Here is a 17,761-nt window from a genome sequence, read left to right on the forward strand (position 1 = left end):
TTCCCGTCCACTGGTCTTGGAGCTGCAGGCAATGGCGCAGCGACAGCGGTTGAAGATGGTCAAGTCAATTTTCCCGGCGAATCGCGACGCGGCAGTGGTATTGGACGACTAGACCTATCTCACCCTGGATGGCAACGACTAGCAGTGCTCTCCGTATTTTACCTCCCCCACGAAGGAAGTGAGCATCGAGGTAAGGTTTATTTCACAGACCAAGTTCCCCAAGAAGGTGCGGCTGTTGCTGTCAATCAGCGAGAAAGGGATGTCAAAATTGCTCTTCTTTCGCTCCGGGCTGGCCGTGAACGGGGAAATTCATAGTACGAACAGGGTTGCCACATTTAAATCTGTGTTTTCCCTTGAAAAAATCTGAACATCTGTATCTGGAACAAAAATATCTGTAAAAAAAATTTGTGTTGTTTAAACACAAAGAACTTTGTATTTTTTGAGTTTTTATGGTACATAAACGAAATTTTTAGCTTAATACGTGTGAGGAGTTGAAAATATGTTCAATTTGCTCAATATTCAATGAAATAAAATTTGGATTGTTTTTAAAAGTTAATGTTAATTTCGAAAAATCTGTAAATCTGTACTTTTCGACGAAAATCTGTATATCTGTATATACAGATTCTGAACCGTTACTTCGGCCAAAAATCTGTAAAATACAGATTAATCTGTACATGTGGCATCCCTGAGTACGAAGTGCCTGACAGGAGTTGCGTCGTTCATCAAGAAATACCATAAGCGCGAAGACACGGTGTTCTGGCCAGATTTGACGTCAGCCAACTATTCGAAGCGATCGTTGGAGAAGATGGAGCGGCTGAATATTGATGTGGTACCGAAGTCGGCGAATCCGCTCAATTTCCCCCAGCTGCTTCCCATCGAGAATTTCTGGGCAAATTTGAAGCGCAAGATCTTTTCCAACAATTTTGTCTCGAAAACGGAGGAGGAATTAAAAAAAAACGAAGAAAGAGCTTAAAAACATGGCTACACGCATGTTTTCGTCCGCCATGGCGAATGTCCCGGTTAACTGTCGGAAGGCTGCACGCAATGACGTAATATTTTTTGTGAGGAAGCTAACATGACAACCTTCCATGGGAAATTTATCCAACTCAATTATCTGTCATAGTTTTTTTTTTTTCATCGCCATCTGAAATAGTTTTTTTTCATCATCTGAAAAAAAATTTTTCACCGCAAACGTTAGCTGTCAAATTATCGATACTTATCGATAATATCGATAAAAGTCTCGGAATTATCGATTGTTATCGATGTCCGTTCTGGGCGATATTTCCCATCACTAGCTGGAGCGTCGTTGTTCACGAACTTTTCGAGCGTATCGGAATAGTCATTGTGAGCTGAAGATAAGCAATCTTTCGCTTCTGGCCCGGACGGAACTCCTGTGGTTTTGTTGAAAAGTTGCTGCGATTCTCTGAAACCTCCTCTTGCCTTTCTGTTCAGCTTGTCATAGGCAACCTCCACTTTCCCAAATATGTGGAAGTCATCTTACATGTTTCCATGCCTTCTAAATGTTTTCTAAAAAAGAGACAAATAAAACGTAAAAAAAACCCTGGGGTATTACTTCTCTGTGTGCATGCTCGAAGGTTTTGGACTCTATCGCGAACAACTACCTCTTCTTTCGGGTGAAGAATTACATTGGCACCTCCCAACATAGCTTCTTTCCAGGCAGATCGGTATTTACCAATTAACTGGAATTCTCGTCACATTGCTTGCGCACTTCAGATCAACGCCTCCAAATTGATGTGGTATACACTGTCCTGAAGACAGCATTTTAACGTGTCGACCATCATATTTTGTTGGAGAAGCTGAGACGTTCAGGTGCTTCAGATCGACTCGTTGAATGGTTTCGTACGTACCATTGTGAGAGACGGATGGCGGTAATATTTGGAGTATCGCAGTTAGAAGGCTTTTTTGCAATAAGTCAAGTGTCCCGCAGGGAAGAACATTAGGACCATTGTGGTTGCCACAGCTTCCATCGAATAGTATCAACAATATTGTTTCAGTATTCTATTGAAGGGAAAATTCTTGGACACTTTGATTGTTGCTACAACTTCACTCCCCATTTCTCCCTAGTAGACAATTCAACCTCCTTCAAACCAACTATTTATTAAGCCTGTTACATCTGAATCAGCGTAATGATCTTGATATTTGTCCCGAAACGATCCGCAATATACAGAAAAGGAAAAAGTTTTAATACCTGAGTACCGAGGAAAAAAACCATCCATCAATCAGAAAAATTTTCCAACAGCATGAAAATACCCAATGTCTTACTGGTAAAAATATTCCATCATAATCTCTAGACATCAATCCTATTGAAAGTATATGGAAATCTAAACATATAAAAATGCAGCTCTGTCTGTCTGTTTGTCTGTCTATCTGTCTGTCTGTCTGTCTGATTCATATAGGCTTGGAAACCACTCAACCGATTGGCGTGAAATTTTGTATGTAGGGGTTTTAGGGGCCGAGAAAGGTGACTAAGATAGTTTGAGACCCCTCCCTCATCTGGAAGGGACCGTCCCATACAAATGAAACACAAATTCATGCACATCTCGAAAACTAACCAAGCAAATGGAACCAAATTTGGCATGTGGATGTTTTAAGGAGTGACAAATATGTCCATGTTGGTTCGACACCCTTCCCTTTTCTGAAAGGGAGGGGTTCCATACGAATGAAACACAAATTTCTGCATATCTCAAGAACTAACCAAGTAAATGGAACCAAATTTGGCAATATATACAAATATATCTATAATGATTTGACACCCCTCCCTCTTTTATAAGGGAGGGGTCCCATACAAATGAAACACAAATTTTGCACAGCTCGAGAGCCAATCAACCAAATAGAATCAAATTTGGCATGAAATGTTTTCAGAGGTAACAAATTTGTCCAGAATGGTTCGACGCCCCTCCCTTTTATGTGAGGGAGGGGTTCCAAACAAATGGAACAAAAATTTCTGCACATCTCGAGAACTAACAAACTAAATGGAACCAAAATTAGCAGGTGAATGTTTTTAGGGGTAACAAATATATCCATAATGGTTTGATATCCCTCCCTCTTCTATAAGGGAGGAATACCATACAAATGAAACACAAATTTCGCACTCGAGAACCAATCAAGCAAATACAACAAAATTTGGCAGGTGAATGTTTTTAGGTGTAACAAACATGTCCATAATGGTTCAACATCCTTCCTTCTTCTGGCATGTCTCCAAATACATACCATTTTGAAATCCAAAATGGCGACTTCCGATTTGTGAAAAACAGCGGCAAATGACCAAATACCACCCAATATGAGTGTTTCTTTAACCAGAATGACGCTCAGAGGCCAGAAATAGTCTCCTCAGTGCCAGAGGCCAGTCTCCTTTTGAAATCCAAAATCGGTTTCCGAAGAACAGCGGAAATTGACCAAATACCACACGATATGGGTACTTCTGGAATTGTAATGATGCACTGAAGTCACAAATCGACCTCAGACAACATTTTGAATTGTAAGATGACAACTTTCTGTGTCTGGAAAACAGACAAAAATGGCCTATTTCCATCCAATATGAGTATCTCCGCAACCAGAATGATGCACAGAAGTTAAATATCGATCAAAGACACCATTCTGAATTTAAAGATGGCGACTTCCGGTGGCTGACAAACAGCCGAAAATGACCACATACCATTCAATATAAATTTTTCCGGACCCAGAATGACACCTGGAAGTCAGAAATTAATTTCACATACCATTTTGTAGTCCAAGATGCCTACTTCCGGTTTCTGAAAAACAGCCTAAAGTGACCAAATACCACCCAATATGAGTATCTGCGGAACCAGAATGATGCAAGGAGCTAAAAGTGACCTCAGACACCATTATGAATTGTAAGATTGCAGCTTCCGGTTTATGGAAAACAACCGATAATGACCAAATAACACCCAACATGGGTGTTTCTTAAACCAGAATGACGCTCAGGGGCCAGAAATTGTCTCCAAATGCCATTTTAAAATCCAAGATGGCGACTCACGGTTTCTGAAAAATAGCTTTAACCACAATGATGCCAGGAGCGTAAAATTGACCTCAGAATGAATTGTAAAATGGCAACTTCTGGGAAACAGCCGAAAATAACCGAATACATATGGATATTTCCGTAATCGAAATGATGTAAACAAGCCAAGCATTGACCCTGGACACAATTATGAATTCGAAGATGACCTATTTCAGTTTCTGGAAAACAACGAAAAAACTGAAATGCACCCAATATGTTTCCGGAATAGAGGTGATGTACAAAAGCCAAAAGTCGAGGATGTTGTCATTCCGATAAAACCAATCATTTCAAACGATATAAACAAATCGCAAGGAACCAATGAATTTGGAATGTTTAAAATTATTAAATAAAATACTAAAATAGGCGGGACGAAGTTTGCCGGGTACCTCAATAAAAAAATAGAAACCACTAGATTTTCAATAAAAATGATCTCAAACAAAATTTACAGGACGAGTGGAGTAAAATTCCTGGTGAATACCCTTACAAGCTGGTTGTAAGTGTTGCAAAACAGCTAAAAACTGTGACGAAGAGAAAAAAGAACGGTTGACCACAAGAGAGGAATACCTTATTGTACCACCTCCAGGGTAGACTCTGATCAAGAGATGCATCGAAAAGGACTCTATTCAATCATCCTTCAAAATGTAAATCTGATTGCAGCTCTTGCTATCGAGCCTGATGATTAGACAACGCGCCGTCGAAGTCGAATTCGTTTTCTCGACGCCCTCCGGAAAAACCTGTGATTTTATTGAAGCATATCATATTGGCTAAACTCTGCATAAATGGCGTTCTTTTCAGTGACGAATAGAAGTTGAAATATATTACCTTATGGCGAATGGAATATTTCAGCAAGTTGATAACCCAAAACACATCGCCGAATGGTTCGAACAATCCGAAAAGCTGGGGAATCCATTCCAATCGTTAGTCCTTCGGGATATCACATTCAGTCAGTTGTATTTAAATAATTATACTGGGTAAAACGGCAATAACGCGTGCAAAATCCATTATAAACCGACCACAACGAGGGTGAACTTGAACGCGTTGAACGAATCCGTTGAACGACTACGGAATAGTCCCTCAAAAATCAATATTTGTTCTAAAGCTAGAAAAATCATGAAATAAAGCTTGACAAAATACCAAATTGCAGGTTCCCAGTCACGTCTTTTCTCACTTAGCACCAGTTTGCAGCTTTTATTTTGAAATGCATACCAATATTCATAACTAATAGCACACTTTTTCTCCGCAGATGGAACTTTACGGTCCAATAACAGTGATAAACGAAAAAGATTTACGCACAGCAGCGAATAAAATGGGGATTCAAATTCTCTCCAAGTTCTTAAGCACGTTAGCACGATAAACCGGAAAACATTTGCGAATTTTCTAGAAATACACGAAAAAATCGCAAGCGAAATCTTTTTCACATCCACTCGCGGTCGCTGCTTGCTACGATCCGGAATCAAATCCGCTTCCAATGCAGTAAAGACTAGCAATACTTAGAGGGAGAGATATGCGAAGAGAATGTTTTGAGCCGAACGAACATGTCAAAATCCGAGCCAAACGAACAAGAAGGATAACACATTGACAGGTGTTGCGATCAAGTACAATAAAGGATAGATTTATTTTCACACATTTCCCATGTTTTATTGCTAAACAATCAATCGATAATGCTCCAAAATTGGTTTATCTCAGTGATTTTCCACTGGTGGTTCACAAACCTTTCGTATGATCAAGAAAATAATTGTCAATTATGGTGAAAGTATATGAAATTAAACATAAACAAAAAAGTTTACACCTTCACGGTTTTTGTGATGCATTTTATTATTCCCCAGGATTTTCACCGTCACCATCAGTTATACGATTCGAATGAAAAAGTTAGTCAACATTGCGCTTTGTGAAGAGATCTGGCACCCCTGACATGAGAAAACTAGTTGCCAAATTAGCGGTTTTTTCATCGCTTATCTCTCTCTCTCTATCTGAGTATCTCTAGTGAAAACTAATTCACTGATGCCACTTAAATAAGACATGACCACACCACTGAGCAAATTTCTTTTCGCTTCAACCAACACATACACAACCTCGGTAATGTTTAATTTTGATAAAATTAACTCAAAATATATTATTTTAATAACCCCAATTATTGTTTCCTAAATTCATATAAACAGATTTCATATGAAAATTTTGAAAGCATACGACTACTTGCTACTGTTTTGTCCAATACTGTTGTATTGCTATATATTAGAGATGGTCGGGTTTGGTGAAAAAAAAAATTCGGGTTCGGGTCGGGTTCGGGTTTGAAAATTTCGGTTTCAGGTCGGGTTTGGGTATGAAAACTCGAAACCCGACTATAAAACCTATGAAATCTAGGGTTCGGGTTCCAAAATTTCGGGTTCGGGTCGGGTTCGGGTTTCATAGATATAAAATTCTCGGTTTCGGGTCGGGTTCGGGTTTGAACGAATAAAAAAATTTCGGGTTCGGGTCGGACTCGGGTTTCGACCGAAAAAAAAATTCGGGTTCGGGTCGGGTACGGGTTTGAAAAACATCAAACTCGACCATCTCTACTATATATATCAGATCACAACAATTCCCAGAGAAACAAAAATCATTTAACACAAAAAATGTACCTAACCGGAGGTGATTCACGGACCTCAGTTGTTTCTCTGTTGGATAGTTTGTAGTACACCATGTTATTGCAACAGAAGACTGAATATGCAAAGGACTGTGAAAAAATAAGTAAAAGTACATTATTCAAGTTAAAATGGGGCATGTCCCAAAACCGCTGAGGTGTCCGTTACGTCTCAAACAATTGTGTGAACAGAACTGCGCAAAAATTTCGCATATTCAGAGACACAAAAGAGGCAATTAATATACTTCACTAAACCTCAATTCATCTCCCTACAGAACACTGACAGACAAGCTAAAAACCCCGTAGAGATGATAAACGTTAAAGGCTAAAAGCGCAAAAAGCTGGGAAACTTTGTTGCAGAAAACATACTTTCTATCCTTTCGCTGGTAATATTGGGTAAAATTAGAACAACACTACGGCATGAAAATTAGCGATGTTAACCTCAGATAGAAGGGGGAGCTTTTAGCTAAACGTAACAAACAAATGGCTCCAGCGAGACTGCTGTAGACGCAATTCAATAGATTTCCAAGTAATGGTCACGTTTCTGAGAAATCGCGAAATTAGTTGGAACTGAAAGAATTCGACAATTTAACAAAAAAAAATCTCTCACCGTTGAGTTTATTAAACAGATTTTTGTATTTGTTATCGTGATATTTATTGAAATAATTATCATTAAGATTAACCTTCCAAGGTTAATTTTCAGCACTTTGATATCTATTATTTTGCAGCCACTATTGATGTAACTAATATAATAAGCGGCTTGATGCAAAAATTCTTAATGTAATTATTCTGGAACGTCTAATGAGTGTTGATATAAAAACATCGATTTATTGCCAAGCTTCTCTAACCGGTAAGGCACGACATTTATGCAGTCTGCTGCAGTAATATAGATGTGATGATAGATTACGCCAGAGATCTGACGACAGATGCCGTCGGTCTGTTGTTGTCTTAGCTCTAATCCAGTTTTGATTTCTGGATGCAATTTAATTATGAAGTTCGTTCAACAAAGTTCGTTCTGAGCCAATCAAAAAGCAGAAATTTCTTCCTCCTTCTGTCTTCCACTACTAGAGAAAACAATTACCAAATCTACATACACTATCACCGTTACACTCGACCGGGCAACATTTGTGAATTGTATGCGCAACTTCCGTTCTATCGGTGCTCCGATTAACCCTTGCAGAAGAAATAAAATGCAACGCACGATTCACATGCTACCGGTGCTTCGATCTATTCTATACACAATCTGTTTAATCGAGCGCATCCACTTGTTCGCATCAAGGATGGAGAAATGAACAATTTTCTATAAATTCATTAACTACTACCGTTTAAGTAAGAATTCGATCGACGGAGGAAAACTTGCGTCATTGCCCGACACAGAGCGGTCGATGTTAAGTATCGAAATCAATCGACCCATTCTGACACGATCGAGGCAGTTTTCAACGCTGCTATAGTTAGGCCGGGAAGTAAGCGTGCGAGTACGAGCTTACGGTGGTGTGCCAAAGCTGCTATTCCGTAAAACTAGTACGTACGGTCGGGTATCAAAATCATCCGAAGCCGTTACACTCACCCACTTCGGTACTGTTGTGCGGTTTGATTAATAACACCTGTCGATCACCGGTTCTCTGCCTTCCCCGCGGCCACGGTAGGAAATTCGCAACCTTGGAAGGTTCGAGGGTGTGAACCGTGCATACACTCTTGACTGGGCGACCGGACTGCAGCCGTAAATACGATAGTCGTACGAATGTTTGCTTTGCGTGCAATTGCCATAAAGATGATTGCCATACTGTACGTTGGCATGATAGACGAGCCATAATGTATCTTAGCACGAATTATCTTACGCATGAAAGCGGAGAGAAGCGACATGAGGAGCATTTGCATGTTCTCTAGTTCCCAAACACGCCTTTCGACGGGGTTCAGTTCACAACAAAAACTAAAATAAATATTGTTCAAGAGCGTTACCAAGTTTTTAACGAGGTAATCATTATGCGTTTCATTTTCGGAAATGTATATTGTATGTGTTTTTAATATCAAGGAAAAGTAAAATGAAGCAAAACCTCGGTGCTAGATTCTAGTATCAAAATTTGACCTTTTGTTTTGAAGTAGAATACTTCTCTCAGGAAGTTCGGCTACATAGGGATGTGAAATGAAAATCTAAAACCGAAAATAGTGAAAAATATGTCCAATTTCAAATGCTAATAAATCGGTTAGTATCCGATGGATTTCCTTCGTTCTCGTAGCAATAGATAGGAAAATCTTCTAAGATTCTTCCCAAAATAAGATAATTGTAGTTTTATTATTCACACTATTGTACTATTGAAAATAGTCAAGCCTTGTCAAAACGAAAAATTCGACCTCTGATTGGTCGTTATATGATTGCTTCCCAAGCACGGTCGACAGAATCATATACCTTGCAATTGAAAACATACTATTTGGCCTATATAAGAGCCTGTTTCAGCTGAAGCCGCTCATAATAGTTCTAGACAGCGATAACAGCAGTCATCCTTCCTTAGCAGCAGCACTAGCCCTGTAGTTGGTCACCACGTCTCAGGAGCAGCGCGGTTTTTCTCAGCATGTGTCGCCAGACTGCCATTTCTTCCCCCGTGTTGGGGCAGCATGAAGATTGCCATCAGGAAACCCAATTTTGTAAATCAAAATGCCTTTTTCAAGGCAAATAAACAAGTCAATGAAAGTTAATATTTTTTGACAACGCAAGCAAGCATTATGTGTTGGATCCTAGCAATTTAAATCTGTCGCACCCGTCGCACCCCCCCCCCCCCCACTGTAGGGGCAGCGCAAAGGCTGCGATACGCATAACCGACTTTGAATAACAAACTGCCCTGTTAGAACGCATTCACAAAGACAGTTAGGCCTCTGCCATGGTGAACGCGAACGCGAGGGATGGGGCGAGAAACTTGCCGTAGGTGAATAAACAGCTCTCTTTACGGCTGTTCGGATTTCTGGATTTTGGCAATCAAAACTTCTGCTGGCTGTCTGATTTTCAGTGTGAAAACAGCCTTCAACTTTGTTGTCAGAGTGCCTGACTACGATTTGGTTTTTTTTTTTCTTCATCTATAGTTTATTTGACACGGCACAAATACAATTTAATATTTAACGGCGCCAATTATATCTGGTAGCTTACTATCAAAAAGTGATCCGCCAGTGTAGTACATATTGTCGCAGTTGATGTTTCGATATTTATTGGAAAAAATTTTAGGGATCTGCTGCACGCGTAAATGATTCGGGATTCCACGAGTTTCTTCTATCATGGATGTATCGAAAAACACAGTAGAATCAGAAGTATTTGATAAGTCGACACGATTTGGAATATTCGAAGAAGGGTTAATATTATGGGACATGTGATTGAAATACAATGTCATAAAACGGGTTTGAGAATTAAGTTCGATTAACCTTTCAAAATTTTCAATCACAGGACGGTTCAAGACCTCACATTTGACAAGAATACGAGAAGACAGGCTCCAGAAGCGGTTTTTCAATGGTAGTACTCCAGCTAAGATCTCCAAACTCATCGTATGGGTCGATTGCATGCAACCCAAGGCGATACGCAAACAACGATATTGTATTCGCTCCAGTTTGATCAAATGTGTGTTTGCTGCGGAGCGGAAGCAGAAACACCCGTACTCAATGACAGACAGTATCGTTGTTTGGTAAAGCCTAATATGGTCTCCTGGGTGGGCTCCCCACCATTGTCCGGTTATTGTACGAAGAAAATTCACTCTTTGTTGACATGTTTTCATCAGATACTTCACGTTACAACCCCAGGTGCCTTTAGAGTCGAACCAGATACCAAGATATTTGTGTACCAAAACCTGAGAAATCGTTTTACCCATTAATTGTGTTTGAAGCTGAGCAGGTTCATGCTTCGTAGAAAAAAACTACTATCTCAGTCTTCTCCGGAGAGAATTCGATACCTAACTGTAAAGCCCAAGCAGACAAATTGTCCAAGGTATCTTGCAATGGTCCTTGCAAATCGGCAGCTTTGGCTCCTGTAACAGAGATTACACTGTCGTCTGCAAGTTGTCTTATCGTGCATAAATTTGCCAGACATTCGTCGATGTCATTTACATAAAAGTTGTAAAGAAGGGGGCTTAAACATGAGCCCTGGGGAAGACCCATGTAGCTAATGCGAAAAGTTGCCAAATCGCCATGCGTAAAACGCATGTGCTTTTCGGACAGCAAATTGTGCAAAAAATTGTTCAAAATTGGAGAAAATCCTTGTAGGTGAAGTTTACCCGAAAGAATGTCAATAGAAACGGAATCAAAAGCCCCCTTAATATCCAAGAACGCAGACGCCATTTGTTCTTTGCGAGCATACGCCAGCTGAATATCTGTTGAAAGCAACGCAAGACAATCATTCGTCCCTTTGGCACGGCGGAAGCCAAATTGAGTATCTGATAGTAGACCATTTGATTCGACCCAATGGTCTAAACGACGGAGTATCATTTTTTCCATCAATTTCCGGATACAGGATAGCATTGCAATCGGCCTATAAGAGTTGTGATCAGAAGCTGGTTTCCCTGGGTTTTTGGATGGCGATCACCTTCACTTGCCTCCAATCCTGCGGTACAATGTTTTGCTCCAGGAACTTATTGAACAAGTTCAACAAGCGCCTCTTGGCATTGCCGGGTAGATTCTTCAACAAGTTGAATTTGATTCTATCTAACCCAGGCGCGTTATTGTTACAGGACAGGAGGGCAACTGAAAATTCTGCCATCGTAAAAGGTGATTCTATCGCGTCGTGGCCCGGAGACGCATCGCGAACAATGTTTTGCTCAGAAACAGAGTCCGGACATACTTTCCTGGCAAAATCAAATATCCACCGACTTGAAGACTCCTCGCTTTCGTTGACCGTTACGCGATTCCGCATTCTTCGGGCTGTGTTCCAACGAGTGCTCATCGATGTCTCCCTCGACGTCTCGTTCACGAACCGACGCCAATATCCGCGTTTCTTTGCTTTAGCCAAACTTTTAAGCTTGGTATCAAGCTCCGAATACCGTAAATAGTCGCCAGGTATACCTCCCTTCTGGAAGGCCAAAAACGCGTCGGATCTTTGCGTGTAGACATCGGAGCGCTCTTGGTCCCACCACGGAGTGGGAGGCCGTTCTTTGACCGTTACGCCGGGATATTTCTTCGTTTGGGCTTGCAACGCGGCGTCGAGAATCAAGCCCGCGAGGAGGTTGTATTCTTCAAGTGGTGGATAATGTTGAATCGACTCGACCGCTTTTGAAATCATTTCCTCGTATAACTTCCAATCGACATTCCGTGTGAGGTCATACGGAATGTTAATTGGTCGCATGCGAGTTGACCCGTTTGTAATTGAAATAAGAATAGGCAGATGGTCGCTACCGTGAGGATCGAGGATTACCTTCCATGTGCAATCCAACCGTAGCGACGTCGAACATAAGGATAGATCCAAAGCGCTTGGGCGCGCTGGAGGTTTCGGGATACGTGTCATTTCACCGTTGTTCAAAATAGTCATGTCGAAGTCATCGCAAAGGTTATAGATTAAAGAGGAGCGGTTATCATTGTAAGGGGAACCCCAAGCCACACCATGAGAGTTGAAGTCTCCCAAAATCAAACGTGGCGAGGGAAGAAGTTCTATTAAATCAAAGAGCAACCGTTGCCCAACCTGTGCTCTGGGAGGAATATATATTGAGGCAATACAAAGCTCTTTACCTTGTATTGTCATTTGACATGCGACAACTTCGATGCCTGGAGAAAGAATAGCACTTTTTAATCCCTAAAAGTACTCCTCCATATGGGGTGTCTCGATCAAGGCGAATAATATTAAAATCATGGAAGTTGAGATCAATATTTGAAATAAGCCAAGTTTCACAAAGGGAAAATGCATCGCATTGGTTTTTATCTATCAAAACTTTAAACGAATCAATTTTTGGTAAAATACTTCTACAATTCCACTGTAAGACAGAGATAGAATCCTTCATATACGCAGTTGAATTAGGCATCGAAGGATACAATCGCTGCAAGGAGGGGCCATTGGGCAGTCGACTGCTTCAAAAATGATCTAACTGTTGGGAGGAATGCTGTAAGAAAAATTTTAATTGGGTCGGGTACATTGAAATTTTCAAAAATCCAGTCCACAATGTCAGAAAATTTCACTAATCCAGAGTTTGTTTCATCAACTGGATGTGCAAAATGAACAACTGGTGTTTTAGATGTTCCTGGCAGTGCTGGGAACTCCTTCTGGGACTTTAAATTTGCAAGCCCAGGAGGAGTTTGCTTCGGTTTTTCCGCAGCACTGTTTGGTTTGTTCGTACTTTTCATTACACTTTGTGAAATCTTAGGACCTTTACGGGGAAGTTTAGAAGAAGAAACATTTTTCCTCTTCCTAGACTCCCCAGGATTGGCATAAGATGTTTTCGCTGAAGAATCGTCAGAATCGGTTTCATCAGAGGACAACAGATCAAAGGGGTTCGATGTTATGGTAGAAGTGGTCACGGTCTTCTTCAGCATCTCAGCATAGGAACGCTTTGAACGCTCCTTAAGTGACTGCTTGATTTTATCTCTGCGCTGCATGTACACCGGGCATGTGGAGAGCTCATGCTGGTTTTCCCCACAGTGAATACATTTTTCAGCATTAACACTGCAAGAATCTTCCGCATGAGTCTCCCCACACTTGCTACATCGTGCCTTATTGCAGCAGTAGGCGGCTGTGTAGCCTAACTGCTTGCAATTGGTGCAATTCATAACATGGGGTACATACAATCGCACAGGCAGACGAACCCGGTCGATCGAGACGTGGCTAGGGAGTGCAGATCCGGCAAACGTAACGCGAAACGAGTCTGACGGAGTGTAAACTTTTTTACCGCCGACGAGAGACATGGACCGCAATTGCTTAAAATCCAAAATCTTCGCCTGTGTTTCGGTATTTTTGAAGCAACCGGTTGCGCTTTTTAGGATACACTCGACAGACAGACTCGAATCGGTTATGACACCGTCGATCTCCACGTCTCGTGCGGGAATGTAAACGCGATACTCGCGTGTGAAGAGCTCAGAGCAAGCGATAGCATTGGCCTGTGCCAGATCACTGACCACGACACGGAGCTTGTTAGGTCAGACCTTGGAAATTTCGGTCACGGCCTTGTACCCCTTCGTCAGGTCTTTAGAAATTTGCAGTATGTTTAATCGCTTTGAATTCACTCCTTCCTTTGGACGAAAATAAACAGTATAGCTGCCCTGTTGAGATCCGTCCGGGTAAAGCCTGGGGCGAGGGGGGACTGGAGAATGAACAGGGGAGGGGTAACAGAAGGGTCAGTGTGAGAGGGATTCGGGGATGGTGGCACGGGAGGCGAGGGATCTATATCCATCGCGCTAAATGTAGCGCACTAGCGCCGACAGGAACACGTACCTATTTACTTCTTCCTTCCAGCAGTGGTTGTCCGATCGTTCGAAGCTGCACCCAAAGCAGCCAGAGGCACCAGTACAGCAGCACCAATACAGCCACCAGCAGTGAGCTGGGTGTGAGATCACTCAGCACAGCGATACGACTCGACTGTCAACTGATGGCCTTGAATTAGAAAGATCTATTCACTGTGCACAGATCAAAACTGCAGCTAGTGTTTTGCACCAATACAGCCAAAGTTGCGAGCCGGGTACAGAACGTAGCGACACAACTCACAATCTAGTTGGCCTTTTGCGCGAATAATACACTCTTTTGTTCGGCTATTCGTACACACGGACCGGATTGAAATAGAACGACCACTTTGCACGTCCGTTTCTGTCGAGTGTTCGACGCGGAATGACGATTTGGTAATATTGTTTGAGTTAAATGTTTACAAAATTTTACAATATTCCTCTTTCTCTCATTCAATAAAACAGGTAATACGATGCCTACGTCATACGTAAGTTCACCATAACTCCCGATATCGGCGTAATACAGAGATGCAATCAGCGTCATATCCGATTTTAAATTCAACAACAAACTGTTCTTTCTAGGACAACGAAACAAATGAATTGAAGATTTAATATTTTCTCGTTCTGAGCTTTAACCAAAAGTTATATATCTAAAATTTGAATTCATATGTACATATACTCTGACTGTTGAAACTTGTTTGCGCCGCAAAGAGTTTGTTCTTTTCCTGTTCAGTGAGGTCGTATTTATATGTGCAAACTGAAATTGAGTAGTACTTCAACTTCATTTGCACAGAATTTTCAATACTGCCAATGAGCGGTCAACATTTATTTGCTAGGAAAAATGACTGACACGCAAGCAGCCGGGTTATCTTTCTTGTAAAAGTATTCTACTTCGACCTTGCGGTCGTGGCTTTGCACACAACCCTCCTGTGATTTTTTTACACAGATTCCGCGTTCAACTGTTAATGTACAGGACAATTGTGGTGCTAGCGCTACGATCCTACTGAAAGCAACAAGCTCTTCCGTGCCCGGGTTCGCACATACGACTGGCTTATTAGATCAGATTCGTTTTACTCGGTTTTACAGTTCTGAACCCGATATCGTAAACCAGTCAGGTACACAGACTTTGTATACGATGTTGAGTTCGTCGAGATATATCTACAACTTTCATACATTGATATGCGATTTGTGGTTTAGTGAGTGTATTATGGTATTCTACAACTAACTTGCATGTGCGAAAATAAATATAAGGCAAACGTTCATAATGGCGAACGTATTTATGGTTAATGAGGCCTAACCCTCTGGAGAATTTAAATCGTATATATTAGTAACGAAAGTTTCACTTTTGAACTTCTTTTAATTATACTAGCGAATACAGTGAACCGTTAAATAACAGCTTATGCATAAAGGACTGTTTTGAATTCGCTAGTCATGATTATAGCATTCGATTCCGTTCGCCTCTAGGTCATCGCTACACAAAGCAAGCCGCGGATCCCGCTTCATTGATGACGCCGATCGAACGAATTCACCGATCGAAGTTCACCGAGCAAAAATTTCACTAACCGTCATACCAGCAACCGTCATGCGTTGTGTTTGCAGCGAATTTCACAATTCATTGAACTGTACAATATTATGGCCTTCGATGGTGGTTTAATGGATTGAAAACGAATCGAACAATAATTGGCTGCAATAATTCGATTAGATTATGTTGCTGGCGCTTTACTTCAGCATTGTATCTTCTTCTTCTTCTCTTCTCCTATAAAATGCACCATTATCTTCATTATCGTGTCACTTATCAATGACAATTCTTTCGAGCCGAGTAGGCCACAAGCTTAATTTTATAATTAACAAGCTAATTATTTTATTTTGCTCTCCATGGAATTACGAAAACAAACGAGTTTAGTAGAGCAGTGTCTAGCAAAAATTTTGTTCAAGGCTTTTCATGACTACTTCTTTGGACAGTGTTAGGACATCTAACCGAGAAGAAATTTTCACATAATTTGCCGCCTAAAACTTTTGAATTGAAATTTTAGTTGGCACAGTTGGCTGTTTTTTTTCCACTCTAAATGGCACTCGTCCACATCGCAAAACAACGGAACTAATAAAATATGTCAGTCCAAGGGAAAACCAGTCATTAAGTCAACAACGTAGCACGGCTTACTGCGGTGTGCTTCTTCCGACCTGCTACATACATTTTGGGTACACTGTCTAATAACTGTCCGAAATACGCGATGCATGTCCAGCTTGCGTTTTTTTTTTATTTCAAACTTAATCTTGCATGGCTATTGACATAGCTGAAGAGCGACGTTGAACTATAATACTCATGGTGGTTTGTGACATTGACGGTTCCTCTAAGTAATATATTAGGTTCGCCAATAGACCTTTTTGCTATGTTGACTCCATACAAAAACGGTATGCGAACTTTAAACCAATAGGTCTCTTTACTTTACAATTGCACAATATGTTTAGTTGATTGGATAATTTTGTGTTGTTTGTAGATTTTAATTATTATGTGAACTGCAGACCGTAAAATTATGTCGTTGAGAAAATATTTTATTGAATAAAATCAACAGCTGCTATCAAGCTACCTGATTATGGCAATAAAACAGCATTAGGGACGGTATATTTTATTAACCTGACATCTATACATGAAAGTTTATGCTTGACTCAATGACTGGCTAGTATTTTTTCTTCTTCACCAAAATAGTTCGGTTCTGAAAATTGCTCAAGAGTAGGCTTAGGACAAAGAATGTAGAGCAACTCTATACTGATGACTTTTCTCTCTTTTCACTCTAACAGCCTCATGAATAAGCTATTCATGAGAGCTCACATCGAGCACAGGCAACGAAACTGTCTGTGTTGCACACGACAGCTCATTCTTGCGCATGTATTTTGTTCGTTCGGATATGACAGCCTAGTTTGCTCATTTTGAGGATTTACTGTTGAGACAAAACGCGCGAAATGACCAATGGTCGAATATCGACCATTTTTGATTTGAATGAAACTTTGCACACGTATTTGGCTTAGCAAACTGAGCATTTTTTTACAGGTGGAGAGATTTTTTACACCCATGAGTTACATTCTAAAAGGGCGTATGTCTTTTGGCACAGGTTTTATTCGAAGCATTGTAGCCCAGAAACCGTTGGTTGTATAGAAAAACTGTCTGAGAATGAGTTGTAGGAAATTAAAAATGCACCATAAAAAAAATATACACTGCACAAAAAAAATTTTTTTTTGACCAAAAAAATTAAAAGTAAACATTAAATTTCAATTTAAAAAAAAGAGTTGAATTTTTTTTATTTTTTTTTTTTTGTAAAGAAACTTGACGTTGAAACGCAACTTGTTAAAAAAAAGTCCAGGATGAAAAAATGAAAAATATTTTTTTTATGGTGGATTAATTTTTTTATAAAAATTCTAATTCAAACATTTTTCAAAATATTTATATTCTGATGATTTTAAAAGATGCAGAAAGTCATTTTGAATCAAAAAGCACTTGGTAGTAAACATTTTAAAGGCATCGATTTTCGATTTATTTTAAATTTAAGCTCGAAAAATTATTAATATTTGGTTCTCCAGCGAAAACCATACGTTCATTGGAATGCTTGATCAAAAATATACAAAACGATTGGATAAATAACTCAAGCGCTAAGCCTTAGCCTACCTACACGTTCACCCTTGCCGAATGTTCTATAAAAAAATATGTTTGTCGT

The 17,761-nt window shown here is 40.3% G+C and overlaps 1 protein-coding gene across 3 annotated transcripts in view; it reads right to left on the reverse strand.

Moving 5' to 3' along the window:
• The window catches only part of LOC129729600 (mucin-2), a 92,597-nt gene that overhangs the window by 16,099 nt on the left and 58,737 nt on the right, over positions 1 to 17,761 (reverse strand). The window contains exon 1 of one of the 3 annotated variants that reach the window (XM_055688298.1): positions 14,047 to 14,144. The exons of the other annotated variants lie outside the window; for them this stretch is intronic. The gene's annotated coding sequence lies outside the window, so the exon portion shown is untranslated. Of the gene's footprint in view, positions 1 to 14,046; positions 14,145 to 17,761 lie in introns of those variants that run through there. 3 annotated transcript variants of the gene reach the window in all.

This window comes from Wyeomyia smithii, chromosome 3 (genome assembly GCF_029784165.1).
Source record: "Wyeomyia smithii strain HCP4-BCI-WySm-NY-G18 chromosome 3, ASM2978416v1, whole genome shotgun sequence".
NCBI lineage: Eukaryota > Metazoa > Arthropoda > Insecta > Diptera > Culicidae > Wyeomyia > Wyeomyia smithii.